This window comes from Buteo buteo, chromosome 27, assembly GCF_964188355.1.
Source record: "Buteo buteo chromosome 27, bButBut1.hap1.1, whole genome shotgun sequence".
Taxonomy (NCBI): Eukaryota; Metazoa; Chordata; class Aves; order Accipitriformes; family Accipitridae; genus Buteo; species Buteo buteo.
In genome coordinates, this window is record NC_134197.1 from 13003758 (window position 1) to 13008362 (window position 4605).

At 48.8% G+C, this 4605-nt stretch overlaps 1 long non-coding RNA gene across 6 annotated transcripts in view; it reads right to left on the reverse strand.

Moving 5' to 3' along the window:
* The window catches only part of LOC142045437 (uncharacterized), a 92970-nt gene extending 88539 nt beyond the window's left edge, over positions 1-4431 (reverse strand). For all 6 annotated transcript variants that reach the window (XR_012654593.1, XR_012654592.1, XR_012654591.1 and 3 more), the window contains exons 1-2: positions 3512-4431; positions 894-987 (exon numbers count right to left, since the gene is read on the reverse strand). This is a non-coding gene — a long non-coding RNA (uncharacterized LOC142045437). The remainder of the gene's footprint in view (positions 1-893; positions 988-3511) is intronic.
* Between the last annotated feature and the right edge of the window lie 174 nt (positions 4432-4605).

Sequence of the window (4605 nt, forward strand, 5' to 3'; positions counted from 1 at the left end):
TCACACTGCCCTTAAATCATTAAGAAAATTTTTCCCTAAACTGATGAAAAAGACAAGCTATTTTTAAAGCAAAATAACATTGCTATTTTATTATAATGGAAAACTGAGTGATTTAAACCTCTAGTCCCTTTTATTTTACTAATGATACCTTATGTCTGAAAGACCTTATGGAAGTTAAGTCTTCAGCTTCCTATCTGAATGCTAAATTAAGGCTTCTATACCCTTATTCAGATCCCTAGATTGAAATCAGCCTGTTTTGTTTTGTTTTGTTTTTTATAAATAGATAGTTTTAGGGCTTTCAGCTTGCAAGCCTCATTTCCTGATCAGTGGCAATGCAGAAAATCAAGGCTACAACTTTCAGTCTTGCTTACAGAATACATACATCCGTATCTGTCTTCCTAGCAGATTAAGAACAGTTTATTCAATAATAAAAATGGCAGCACAGCCATACAAGCCTACATTTGAACTCAGTTTCATTGATGAAACAAACCTCTTACTATTCAGCAGTAGCTTATCAGTATTACTTACATCTACATGGCTGAATATTGGCAGTAAATGTAACTTCTTTTTGAAAAGCAAGCATGAAAAGGGTCTGGTAGTGTTGTATACTCTGAATCAATAATCTAGATGATTCTTACACAAATTCTTGAAGAAAAATACAGTGTTAGTTTTGTTATTGTGCTAGAAGTCTTACATTGGTACACTGGTTTTCATTGTGACAAACTAACAGATTGGGATTACAAGGAAGCCTATAGGATGTTGCCTTATGTTCCTCTTAGTAGGAGTTTTGGCATTGTATTTCCACTTCAAGAGAGGTCAGATTACAGCCTCTCTGGGCAGAGATATTTTTATTAGAAGCTGTTTAAGATTTGGACAAGTAATTACTCAGTTACCCTACTGATCAGCAGCTCCCTCAGTCTGAAGGCTTCTCTTTCCTGGAGTCACTGGCAATCATGAGGTTGCTTTCTTGCAGGTTCCCTCCTATTCCTGTTCAGATAAATCCAAAGATCTTGTTAGCCTGTGTTTTTACCTACAACCTCTTATTGCACAGCAGAAAGTATGCCCCGATCCCTTCTAGCTACATAAATACTGAACTTGTTTGCTAATTTTGACAGATACATGATAAGGGATAAACTGTAGCTATGTAATTATTATTCCCCTCCTTACATTATAAATTAATGAGACCAACACTTATACCACTGACCCATTTTACAGATCTGCAAATTCTCCTTAAGCTGTTTCGGATCGAAGTTTCAACATTCAGTGCACCCACATATGCCAGTAAGATCAACATTTGAGCCTGTATTTCCATTATACTGTCTCTCTTGGTCATGATGGCTACTCAGCCTGCACTTTCAGACCTTGCTCTGAAAGCTTCTCATGTATAAAAGGGAATTATAACTACTGGAAAACAGGCTTATCTCAAATATACAGGCAAATTGTGTTCACTGTATGACAGGTGGTAGTGGGAAGTGGGAGAGATACATCTGTTCATTTATGAATTCAGTCTGGTTTCAAAGATACGGTCTAGGATACAGCAAGACAAGCAGGAAGAACTGGCATGAAACGGTTGTCTTGTGTTTGCCCACTATGAATTCTGTTGTCAGTAACTTTGCTTTCGCATAGCTTATCTCTCAAGATAAGCTTACCAAGGTAGAAGGAGGTACTTGGATATGCCACCTTTTCCTTCACACCGTCATCCTGCTGGCAAATGAGGGAAGGAGAAGGCAGGAAAAAGGTCAACACCACTTTCAGATACTTAGCGCTGCATTAAAAAAAAAAAATAACTCAAAGCACATCAGTCCAACACAAGTCTGAAAAGTAGAACCTGGATAATTTTTTTTCAGGAAAACCCTGAAGTCATCTGGCAGTGTGCTGATATTGCTTTAAAAATACTTATTCATAGCTTCTAGCTAAGATAAAATATGGATGACAACTATACAATTAAAAACACAAGTAAAAGAAATTGAGGGAGAAGAAAGGAGTCTATTTTTACCAGTGAATGTTTTCTTACAGGGACAATATTATACACTTATTAGGAAGCAGTGCCTTTAATGCAATACATGATGAAGTAGAACAGTCAATTTTCCTCTTTCTAGTCACTTAAGTTGTAAGCAACATCTTTTGTTTAAAAATCAAGTGTTCTGTTTCTTACCACAATTCCACTGGCAAACTTAGCTCTTCATGAGGGGAATGTTTTAAGTGACTTCAGCTCTAATGCTTCAGCCCAGTGGAAGTCAGGCTGCTTATGCTTATAGTGGTTGGCTCAGCCTGAGGTACCACCTTCTTGCCTGAAATCCCTGGGAACTGACAAGCAGGGCTGCCTCCTCCACCGATACTCCCAAGCTTCTCACTTCTGTTCCTTCAGCCCCAAAGCTATGAGCATCTCCCCTGAGAGCCACTTTGAATTGCTATTCCCGTCTAACCACGAGGCAATTACCAGAAAATAGGTGATGTACAAAGGAAACAGCCACTAAAGGTCTTTGCCAGTCCCTCCTACCCAGAAACTTCCAATATATGAACATACAGAAACCTAAAGTTTTAGTGAACAGCAGGGACTGTTTATGGCATTGGATATTCTTGTGTATGATTCCAAAATGATTTATGAACACAAGATTTTTTTGACATTTAGTAGTTGTAACAGAGCTAAAGCTAGTATCAAACAGAGTGAAAATGACACTGTAACAAGGATTACCATGCCACCAAATGCCATTTACTGCAGTTGAATTGCTTGTGGTGTTTGGTGGAGTTGGTGGCACTTAGACTGCTGAAGCAACTCTTTAACAGTGTTTCTGTAACTTCGCTTTTTAGCAGCACATGAGATTCCTAATAGGTGTACATGGCTACTAATGCTGTGGTGCATGAAGTAAGGTCAAGCTACTAGTTTTTGAGTAGTAACCAACACAGTGTTTTGCTCAACGTAACAGCTGCTACTGCGTGAAGAATTCAGGAATAGGGGTGGTATTGCTGGAATTCACTACAGTTCTTACAGAACAGGTGATCTCTGGGATTGGGAAAGGCTGCCCATAAACTTGCATGTACAGTCTGAATCCAAAGAGTCATGGTCTAGTTTTAGGTAACATCCGAAACAAACATTAACAGCAACTTGTGCAGGACTGTAACAGAAAATAAGACACAAAAGAAAACAAACATAAATCAGACAGCCTTACAGTCACACCGGCATAGCCAGATTTCCTCGCCAACTTCATGGATTGCTAAGAGCTACTCCTGAACAGTAGGTTTTGGCCCTCTGAAGCTGTACCAACACTAAAACCTGCAAGGCTGCCAAAAAGCTGAATTATAGTCTTCATTCTGCTTGCGAGTAGGAGCAAATACTATCGCCCAGTTGGTGATGGTCACCATTTTATCTACTTTGTCACGGATTTTGCGAAAACTATGCTGAAAAGGGACACAGCTTCTTACTGACACTTGCTCGCGGTGCTGGTGGTTAGCGAACCCCTTCAGGAGAAAGGAGGTTCGTGAGGTGCGAGCAGTTACCCCTGGGGCTCACCTGAGCTGCCCGGAGATGGCTCTATAAACCCAGCTTTCCTCAGCTCTCCACACAGTCGTTTTTCTCCTTGACGAAAAAGACAGGACTCCTGCGAGCCGAGCCTCGGCGCTCCCACGCTCTCCTTCCCACGGCACTCGCTGCCGCTCAACGCGGCCCCGGCCTCGCCCCTCAGCGGCGCGGCCGGCGGCCGGAGCCCTTCACACCGTCCCACCGAGGGGCGGGAACCCGCCGCTCCCCCGCAGGCGGCCGACCCCGGCGCTGAGGGGCGGGAGGCGGCGGAGAAGCGCGTTGCCGCCCGCGGCGGGAGAGGTTACGCAACGCCCTGGCCGGGCCGCGGCCGCCCGCCACCGGCAGCTCGAAATGGCGCCTTTCCTCCGCCGCCCCCCGCCCGCCCGGCAACGGCGCGCCGCCGTCCTCTCCGGGCCTGCGGTGCCGGGACACCCCGCGGGGCTCGGCCGCCGGCCACCGGGGAAGGCGCCCCCGGCCGCGTTGGGGAGCGGGGCTCCCGTCCTCGCAGATGGCTCCTGCGGGCGCTCCGCCCCGGGCCTTGCCCCCGGCCTCCCCGGGGAAAGCCCTCGCCCTGCCGCCGGGCAGGCACCGTCCCTCCTGCCCCTTCCCTTGCCCTCGGCGGACGGGAGGCTGGCAGGCGGCCGGCGGGGCACCCCGGCTCCCCGGGACGGGGGGGATGAGGCGGGACGAGCCCCCGCCGCCCCGCACGCTCCGCTGCCGGCTACGGAGCGCTCGCTCCTCTGAGAGGGCCGGCGCTCGGCCCGCTCCCGCCTCAGCCAGCGCCGCAGGGACGGAGGGCGGGGGCCGCCCGCCGGCATCCCGGCCGGCCGGGGCTCAGCCCGCCCTGCCCAGGCGCCGCGACCCGGGGGCGCCGCCGGGGCAGCGCTCACGGGACCGGCCCCGGGCGCCCCCGGGGAGGGCCGGGCGGCGGCGCGCCTGGATGCCCGCCCGCCCGCCGCGGAGTGGAAACGGGCGGGGAAAAGTTTCTCCCGTGCTCGCCCCGTCCCTCCCTCCCCGCGCACACACACTCACACACCCCCCCCCCCCCCCGCCTTCGCAGGCGGCTGAGGGGCACTTTCGAAAAT